Source organism: Medicago sativa, chromosome 3 (assembly GCF_051527215.1).
Source record: "Medicago sativa cultivar Bolivia chromosome 3, Bolivia_mono, whole genome shotgun sequence".
In the NCBI taxonomy this organism is placed as follows: Eukaryota; Viridiplantae; Streptophyta; class Magnoliopsida; order Fabales; family Fabaceae; genus Medicago; species Medicago sativa.
This window is the reverse complement of record NC_140751.1, coordinates 79,861,304-79,872,195: the sequence shown is the minus strand read 5'-3', so window position 1 is coordinate 79,872,195 and position 10,892 is coordinate 79,861,304. Positions and strand designations below refer to the sequence as shown.

Here is a 10,892-nt window from a genome sequence, read left to right as displayed (position 1 = left end):
ATACATATATTATCACAATAGAATTTTTATACTAGCAGTATTTTTGATCTAGCAAGTACTTAATTTTGTAATTGTAACTCTTCATTCCAAGTTTAAACACCATCGTACACTTTCTTGCATATCACTTTTTGCAAGTAAACTATAGCTCAAAATTAAAGCATGTTTTGGAATGGCCAAGCTGCTAATGAAAGACAGAAGTAGAACAAGCACAAATGTTAGAGGGACAATGGGATGTTTGGCACCAGAATGGCTCAAAAATGCACCTATCACTGCAAAAGTGGATATCTACAGCTTTGGTGTCATGTTACTTGAAATCTTATTTTGTAGAAGGCACATTGAATTGCATCAAGTTGAAGATGGAACAGAAGGTGGTGATGACATGATACTTATAGATTGGGTTCTATATTGGGCAAAAGAGGGGAAACTAATAGACATTCTTAGCCATGATGTTGAAGTTGTTAATGATTTCATTAGGTTTGAGAGAATGACTATGGTTGGACTGTGGTGCTTGTGCCCTAATCCAATTATTAGGCCATCTATTGCAAAGGTGTTGCAGATGCCGGAAGGAGATTTTGAAGTTAGTGTTCCACCATTGTTTGATGGAAAAATTTTGTAACCAATTCTTGCTCTTTATTTTGTGTTTAATACAAGACGAATATTTAATCTTATTGATATAGTTATAAGTCACCAAATATATTTTCCGGTTTTTCATGGCTAAGCCTTTTTCTCTTTCTCCTATCAGTTAATTGTAAGCTAAAACTTCTCTAATAACACAACAAACATACTTTGTGGTCCTTAAATATGTGAGAGGTTGTCACAATAGTCTCTGATCGTATGAAAACATACATATATGCATCTTTCGTCAATCGATTTGGTTATCAATGTATCTTTCATCGATTAATTTAATCCTCAAATGTAGCTTTCATTAGTGAAATTAATCCATAAAAGGGTTAAATATACCAACTTTTTATTTTAGTCCCTCTAATTTTCTTCAACTTTTTGAAATTGACTGAAAAAATTGCAACTCACACCAACATGAATTCAATGAGGAACCTCTTTATCACTGGTGTTTCCCTTTTCTAAATTCTATGGTCATTTTGTTCTTTTAATTTCAAACATATTTATTATTCTTTTCATTCATTTTCAACACTTTTAAGAGCTACATGACTTGCACTTAGGGTCCTTGATCCCTTTCCTTATACCACAAAACGATTCATTGTTTTTTTTTAAGAGATGATCATTGCTCTTGGATGCTTCTATTGTTTGGTTGTCCATTTTCCATTTTTCAACTCAAACTCAAGGTGTTCGATCAAGTGGAAACTTATCAAACACCATGGGTTTGTCTCAGATTAGTAAACTGTATTTTGATCAGCAGGGACATGATGTACTATGAGATTCCTAATTGGCTACTTTCTCTTCATCAAAGATTTAGAGCTCCATATGTTTGGTCCTAAATATGAAGCACTGCATTATGTAATAGGGATATGATACTTAGGTTGTCGCAATAAGTGATAGGAGTTTGGAAATTCACTTTTAAACTCAGTAATCAAGGACGGTATCCACAAAATTTCTGCAACACAATGTTGTTGTATTTTGACAATTTATTGTTTTAGTAGCGACTCAGGTTCAAATACTAATAAATTTTAGCAATAAACAAATTTTGGTAAATATTTCTAATGTCTGTGGAATATTCAGTAATTTGCTCATTTTTCCTTCGTAACAAATTTTTTAAAAGATATTTAAGACTATGTGGTACCGCTAACACAATTACAATATGTAAATTATTTTTCATAAATGACCCTGAAACAAATATTACCACATCTATAATCGAAAATGGATGGAAAAGATTTTGCTTATGTAATCGCAACACTCCTGGAACCAGATTGGAATTCAAGTGTGACTCAATCATGGCAAAAAAACATCATTATTATATTCAGATTAACTGGACAACAATAAAAAAATTATTAATGACAACAAAAAAAAATAGTTAGATTAACTAAATGGTTTTCTCTAATAGATAACTATTGGCAGGGAAAATGCCGAGAAACCTTTAGGTGGTGAATGTGCTTACCTTTGGGGTTGAAGATGATGAGGCCGTTTTGGAAATTTAACTTTGTAATCCATTAAACACCACTATTTTAGAATCTATGTTGTATAACTTCTACTTCGGTTTCATTTATGGCAGACCTATCTATTATTTGATATGTTATGGATCATGATTTTTTATATTTATAAGCATGTAATATCTATGTTCACAATCAATTCACTTTTAACCGTTAACAAATGTGATTGCCAACAAAATTATCCGAAAAAAAAGCAATCCACCCCGTGCGAAGCACGGGTTGACAACTAGTGTTATATTCAAATTTAATCCGACTATATTGTTTTTAATCATCACGTTTATTCTTAGATGCTCAATTTAACTATTAAACATATTTTTTTATGCAAACACAATAAATATACATTGTTTTTAATCATTTTAATGCAAACACAATAAATATATATTGATTTTAATCATTTTAATGATCACCTATGGGGTGTCTGGTGTTTTTAAAAAAAATTGTTTTTTGCTATAAAAGATTTGTTTTCAATTTTAAAATTAGTTAAATTAAAAAGAAAAACATGAATAGGAATAATAACAACAAATACTTTTTTTTTTAGGAATAATGGCTAGTACTAGTTAGTAGTATAGAATGTCATGTGTTATTTTTGTGCAAACTGAGTACATCTCCGCATAACTGTAAAAATTAATTCATCGAGTCGGATAAAATTGTAATAGATGACAAAACTCTCTCTCAAAATATTTAACATTGTTGCATTCTCATGTTTTATTCGAACACATGATCTTATAATATCATCATGTATTATTTATTTCCCAGAATAAAATTTACACACCACTCTTCTATTTTTTTTTTATGTTTAAATGGATTGAATAATTTATTCCCAAAATTTTTTTTTGGTAGTGATTGATTGATTTTTGGTAGTGATTTATTCCCAAAAATAAATGACAACAATCCATTTTCTTGAAATAATATTTATTAAAAACATTTGAGCAAATAATATTATCGGGATTATAATTTCTAAAAAAGTTAATCCCGATAATAAAGTTTGAAACAATCGAACAAACATATCCATATGTAGCAAAACATAATAGTCTTTGTAAATAGGTCATCCCCTAAGATACAAATCACTTGGTGGACCAAATACTACATTTTTTTCTCCTAGGATAGATGAGGTTTATGTTCTTTTTTAATCAATTTCTTTTAATTTATAATAAAAGTATTTGATTCTTTTTTTGCATAAAATAATAAGTATACTAATGATTTACAATCTCTTTCTTATCAAAAGCTTTACGTTACAATTAGGGATGTAAATGAATATCCATGGACATAGATAATATGATATAAAGTTGAAATGTTTATAAGGCGTAATAGATGAATAATCGTTGGTATCTCTACCGATAACTAATTAATCTTTGCTAAAAGATCATTGTTGAATATTTTTGTTGAATGTGATGAACATTTTTTTGATTTGAAATGAAATGTATTTATATTATTATGGATGGATGTATTCTAGTAAAACCAAAAATATGAATGCTATGGATTTTTGTTGTTAAATAAATCTTGGTTAATTTTTTTGTAATAGAGATTTGTATTGAAAAGAACTTGTTCAACTTTATAAACGGTAAATACATAATATTTACCTGACGATTGTTGGGAATATGTGGGGTAATACTTTGGTGACATAATGTCACCGTGACATTAAATCTGGGCCACACAAAGGGTTGTGTTGTGTGGCCCAAATGTGTTGTATGGGTGACATTAAATCTGAGCCACACAAAGGTGTGTGTTGTGTGGCCCAGATTTAATGTCACACATTATGTCACCAAAGTGCCACCAGAATATGTGTTATCGAAACTCCTCAACAACAATAACGTCAACAATGGTAATGATTGCTTAGAGACTCTATCCCTTGTATCCAAACAGTTCCTCTCCATCACAAACCATTCTGTGTACTCCTTTGCATTAATCTACAATCCATCACCAATCCATCGCCTCTTCCAAAGGTTCCCAAACCTCACCTCCCTTGATCTCTCCCGCTTCCGCGGTGACCTTAACGCACTTCTCTCTCGTTTTCCCCCTTCTTCTCCCCACCTCACATCCCTCAACCTCTCCAATCACCCCACCTTTCCTGCACTAGGGTTTCCAACTATTCTCAAAAACACCTTGACCTCTCTCACTTGTTCCAATATTGCTTCTCTCAAATTTACTGATATTACTTTCATTGCAGATTCATTCCTCTTCCTTCAACATTTGGATATTAGTTCCCCGGGTGGATTATCCTATGACCAAGCCGACGATTATAACAATGCCCTCAACCTTCTTACTCATAAGCTTTCAAAACTCCTTAAGGTTAATCTCTCTGGTCATTTCTACATTAATGATTCCTCCTTTCTTCAACTTTGTATGAACTGTGAGTTTCTCCAAGAGGTGGTTATCTTCGGATGCCCTCTCATAACACATGCTGGTATTGCTTCTGCTATCCGCCACAGACCCACTTTGAATTCTTTATCCGTTTCGGACTTTAAGGAAGCAAAAGAAATTGAAAACCTTAACTCATACTTTATTGATTCATTCGCCACTTTGAGGCGCTTAACTTGTCTTGATCTGTCCTTCTCCTGTATTACTGATTCCTTGCTTTACTCTCTAGCACGTCAACCTCCTCCTTTGACCAAACTTGTCCTCCAATGTTGTTCCCATTATACTTACACCGGCATCTCTCATCTCTTGTCAAAGTGTCCATCTCTTCAGCATCTAGATCTTCAACGTGCAAAGTTTTTGAATGATCAACTTTTCATTGACCTGTGTGCATTTCTTGGTGATTTAGTGTCTATAAATGTGAGTGGTTGTTTCGAGCTCAGCAATTCAGCCTTCTTTGCACTCCTTAAGAACTGTCCTTTGCTCACTGAGATCAGAATGGAGTCAACAAATATTGGAATTGGTCCCATACCATACCCTCCTCCATGGATTCCGTTCTATACCATCAAGTCAAGTCTCTCTATTTGGCGTTCAATTCACGTTTGCAAGACAAAGACATCAACATTTTTTCTCTCATGTTTCCTAATATGCAACTTCTTGATTTGACCTGTTGCCATTACATATCTCAAGTAGGTGTTGCTATACTTCTAAACAGATGTCGTAAAATCAGGCATTTGTACTTTGCCTTCATCCCACTAGATAAGCCATTTTCAATCAACTTTGAAGCTTCCAGTCTGAAGGTGCTGAACTTGTCACACTCAAGAATCGATGATGAAGTACTGTATGATATCTCAAAGATTTGCCCTCGGCTTCTACAACTGGACCTGGAACGTTGTTACAAAGTCATCGAGAAGGGAGTGAGGCAAGTGGTAGAAAACTGCACACATCTGAGAGAGATTAATTTGCGATGTTGTTATAAAGTGTCTGCTGATATAGTTTCTTGGATGATATTTTCAAGGCCATCTTTGAGAAAAATAATAGCACCGCCTCATTTTCGTCCCCATGACAATGATAGGAAACTCCTCTTTGGGCGATGTCTTGTAAGCTACTATCTCGAAGTGCTGGTGTAAGCTTTTTTTTTTTTTTTTTTTTTTTAATGTTTCAGATGTTACTACTTAGACCTTTTCTTTCTTGTTGAAAATGAAAACTTCCATTTGTATTATTTTGTTACTGATCCGGTTGTGCATTAATAGCTATTATTTTAATAACAATAATAATACATTTCACAGTAAAGTTCATAAAAATGCTCTGGTTTTGTTTCATGGAATGTGAACGTTTCTTTTGACGTGCAAAAATGTTGTAGGATACTCATTCATAATTGGCAGAGTTTTGAAATATATACCGTGGGAGGGATGTAACATCTGATCCCTACGGTAGAAAACCTATTCTGATTTGAAGAGTTATCATAGTGTAAGTATATATATGTCACATGAAGTCATGCTTTCCTTTGCCTTCAAGCTAACTATAATATATGCTTTGCTGTAAATAATAACAACACGTTGTTTGGTCTCAAATCTATGGATGGCAATGTCAGCATTCAAAATAATTGGCCTTGCTAGAGTCAGTGAGTTTCCCTCTGACTTGTGAGCTATTAGGTCATCCATATTTTAAATATGCCTTGCTTAAAAGAGTGCATTTGTACATGTTATATATAGATCAGTAGTATAGCTAAATCTTAATTCGATAGCCTTTACAACTTTCGCAATTATTCCGTCATGGATTGATTGTCTGTTTTCATCACTCTAAACATGTTCCTTCCCCACCCATTCATCCTATAAGCCGTAATAAATTTTCAAATTTTATGCATGTATGCGAGTCAATTTTCTTTAGAGCGTTTCAAAAAGTAAACAGAAGGAAATTTACAATTTTCGTGACTCTACACACGTGTGAAAATAATATTGTAGATATGATCCTTCTAGATATAGAGCATATATGATGCCATGATTCTCATATAAAACAAGTACTTAGTGATCAATATATGTGTTAAGTGCTAAATGTATATACTTAAATCAAATATAGGTTCCACGACTTTACCTAACTATTGCTTCAGTTTGGCAATCTTGCATAACAAATACATAAACACATTCATCCTTTGTAGCAATACCTACCACTAGCATTTTCCATCGCCACATATTGCCAGCTTTTGTTTACATTGTTATTCAAGCATTAAAATAATTGCAAGACTCAATCCCTTATGTTGGAGATTAAAAACTTTGACACTGTCGTTCAACAAGAACCTATTGGAACTGTGTTTAGTAAAAAAGAACAACCCATCTTTTAGATGAAAAGTTGTCATTTAGTAATTAGTAATTGTTTGAGTTGATTCAAAGATTGCAACAACCAGCCCTTTTTTTGTACAATTAATAAAAATGATATCTACTAATTTTCCATATTGGTAAACGTTGTTGTGTATGAATTACAAGCAAATTTAAAGTAGTAGGTTCCACGAGTTTCTTGTGTCAAGCTTCTTTGTAGCTGAAATTGAAATTTTGTTAGTGAGTTCGTAGTACTATGTTATGTTTCAATAGCCAACTCAGTCACTCAAAAGTAATTCCATTGTTATGCATCAGTCCTAATTCAATTTTGTATTGTTCCGATTATCAATCCAAAACAAACTTGCTACTGTCTATCCTTGTTCCAACTGCACCAATCCTCTTGCACGTATCATTTTCGCCTCATTGCTAGTTTGTTTATGTACTACATTCAATCGTTTTGGTTTATATACTGTGAGTACTAATTTTTTTTCCTTTTAATTCATAACTTCAGGTATTAATACTATTGCATTCTATTGTTGATATCAAACTTTGAAAATAATTTGTTATCCAACAATGATAATTTGAGCAACCAAATACCAATGCTGCTAGTGTTCACTTTTATTGTTTTTAGAAGTGTGCTGCTGCTACTGTTGAATAATTCCTTTTTATCCTTCCTTTGTCTTTTCTGCCACAAGGTCAGCAGCATGCACTGAAAAGATAATAACAGTATATAGTATTCAAATGTTTGCATTTCATGAGCTAATTCTAGCATGAATCATCCTAGTATTCAAATGATGATGGAAATTTTGTACTTCTTTTGAAGGCTTATTATACACCATTGCAGCCAGGGAATTGGCCAGGATGGTAGGGATTCTAAAGAAACCAATTGTGCATCATTTCTAGAAATCAAATGCTGGGGCTAACATAAAACGGTGTTTCATTGAAGAGAAAATATTCTTGACCTTTAATTAATGGAAGAAGGTGATCAAAATCAATTCATTAATAGCCATGCTTCCGAATCTTCAACAGTTTCTATTGAAATCAAGGCAGTAGAATATGTAAGATTAGAATCAGATTCCAATAGTTGCTTCTGGTAGAGATCTTAGATATGGTTTTATATCTTTTTATATTCTAGTAGAAAATATGTGTAAAGGGCTTCAGGTTTGGGTGTGCCATTTCATCTAATGAAGATTTGTCTTTGGAGGTGGAGGGCTGAAAACATGTGTAGAGATAACATAATTATCAGCAATTATAACAGCATATTAATGTAGACCATACGCTACAATTTTGATGTATACAATACACTACAATTTTGATTATACAATTATGGTACATACAAGAATGTTAATATATTATCTGATTTCACAAGCTAACTGAGATTTCTCTTTTCAAATTATTTCCATCTCACAATTGGTGATTGTTTCCGTAGTTTCTATACTAGTTTCATTTAAAAGTATTGATGATGTTAGACAATATTTTTGAAGGAGGCAGAACTCAATTGTTTTACACACATGAAGTATTATATATTTAATGTCATAAAGTATTTTATATTTAATGAATGATGAATGAAGTTTTAATCGTTCTGCACATTAGATTGACAGTCTTAATGCATATACACATGCTACCATTAAAACACTATTTTTAGATGTTCAAGTGAGGCATGCCTTTATAACTTTATTATTATCAACAGAAGCCGGTCCTTTAACAATGTTCTAAAGGGACTAAAACGGTCAAAATGTTCAAAAATAGTTATATGTCATTCTCTGGGATATAATAACAGGTAGCATAGAATTTGTAAGTTCAGCATCTAATTAAACTTTTATTGTTATTTTGGATGAGTATCCTAATTGAAAAAGAAAAAACCATTGGTCCACTTTCTGCACATAACCAACAAGTGAAAACCAATAAGAGAATTTGAAGAATTATTATCAACAGCAACAACCAAATTTCCAATTAAGTAGTTTCTATTCTATTCATACTACTATATACTATTATTTCTCTCCAGAAACAAAATTACAGGATTTTCTTCCATTCTTTTTTAAATAAGCAAGTTATGGGAGGAGAAAACTAGCACTAAAGAAGAAAAATTTCATTACAGCTTAAAATTATTGTAAAAGTTCCAAATTATTTTTCATATGAATTTTTTTATAAGTGGAGTATAGTGGGTTTTGAATGTGGTGGTGGTATGGAATGAAGTCACGTGGTACTTTAAAATTTAAATGTTTATAAGAGAAATTTGAAATTACTAAATAGTTTTGACTTTTAGATAAAATTACCCTCTGGTTCACTTTTTTCTTCATTTCAGTATGTGTTGTTACTATCACACTTTTAAGTCACTCAGAATGCTTAAATAATTATTTTGAGTTTTTAAGGTATGTATTTAGTTTTGTCAAAAAAAAAGGTATGTATTTAGTTTTTTTTAATGCTCAACTTTGTGCTCTATGCTTATTAAAATATATATTTTATAGTTTATTTATTTTTGAGCACCCAAACTTTGGGGTTTATATATTGGTGAACACAATGATATGTCATCTTTTTATATTTATTTATTTGAAAATAAAATCAAAATTTGAATGAATTTTGCCTACCATATCAATATCCAATTTACTTTATGCTAAAAAAGATTTTACCTTATATGCTATACTCTAACGGATTGACATAGTAGAAGTACTACTATTGTGTTCTTAATCCTATAGGGGGAAAAGAAAGTGCAGTAAGATAAGGTCAATGATCCTTCCAATCTGAATTTGAAACCGAGTGCTCCCTATGGATTCAATCTTCGATATTTATTGGTCCATTACGTGTAAGAATTTTATATCACGACATTCCTTGTATATTTTCTGCTGATATCTGTTGAGTTTAATATTTGTCACCTTTGCTTATTCAAGGTGTTGAAAAACGACATAAAAAGAAAAATAGTGATATTATTTTAACATAAAAATTTACCACTTTGTCCGACACTAAAAAAATGTCATAAATTTAAGAAAAAAATCATATCTAAACCCTTGTATAAATTCAGTGTTGTTTAAAAGGTGATGTTCACAATACATAACACTTTTAAAAAACAAACAAAAAAAGAACTCTGTTTTCTTTTACAATTAAAATGATGAAATATGGTATATATTGATTTGATTTTCCTAATCAGCATATGAGCATATCATGATGTGTGTAGAGGGAAGTTACTTGCGTAATACAGAACCATCAGCAGCATGATTACGACCAAATGAATAAATTAAAATTTCATCCTCAGTAATGAATATTATAGAACCCAACAAACGTACCGTAGAAGCTCCCATATTTTTTTCCAAATAAAATGTCTTATTTTGTTCAATAAATTGCATAAAATATGAGTTTAGTCACTAGAGCCAAAATGAACTGACAGTCTAATTCAAGTATTCAACTAAAAATACGGAGCTACTATCTCGAGGCCTAGGTTCGAATGAGAAGGGTGCCTTAATTCAGTGATCATATGAAACTCACATAACAAATCTATCTGAATTTGATTTTGCTAAAATTAGAAGACATTGGAGCAAGGACCAAGCTGGAACTTGATGCTTAATTTTTTTTGCAATTGACTTTGGAAATGAAGATTGCAATTTCTTTCACAAAAGAGTCATTCTTTTCAAGTTAGAAAAACCAGTCCGATCACCTGCACAGGTTTATATTGCTGAATTTTACACTTCATGATTTTGGATTGTTGGATAGTGTATTTCGAGTTTTGTAAACTATCTTCGCTATTTTTCAAATTATGATGATTTTCATTTTTTACATATAATATTAAGGCTTAATAGCACTTTTGGTCCCCTATGTTTGCAAAAATTGCGATTAAGGCCCCCTATCTTTGAAAACTACAAAATCGCCCCTTATGTTTCGTTTTCGTTGCAGTTTTGGCCCCCATGGTCATTTTTGACCTGGTCCACGCTGACATAGCACCCACATCACTTATGTGAAGGGCCAAAATCGCAACTTTTGCAAACATAGGGGGCCAAAAGTGCTATTAAGCCTATTTTTTATTTTTTTTTAATTCATTTTCTTTTTTTTCCATTTTTTTTTGTTTTGAAAAAATTAAAAAAAAGAGGGAAAATTAATAAAAATTGAA

The 10,892-nt window shown here is 32.0% G+C and overlaps 1 pseudogene; it reads left to right on the top strand.

The window, feature by feature from the left end:
• The first annotated feature begins 226 nt into the window (after positions 1 to 226).
• LOC146940659 (uncharacterized) lies at positions 227 to 5,941 on the top strand (annotated as a pseudogene).
• The last annotated feature ends 4,951 nt before the right edge of the window (positions 5,942 to 10,892 follow it).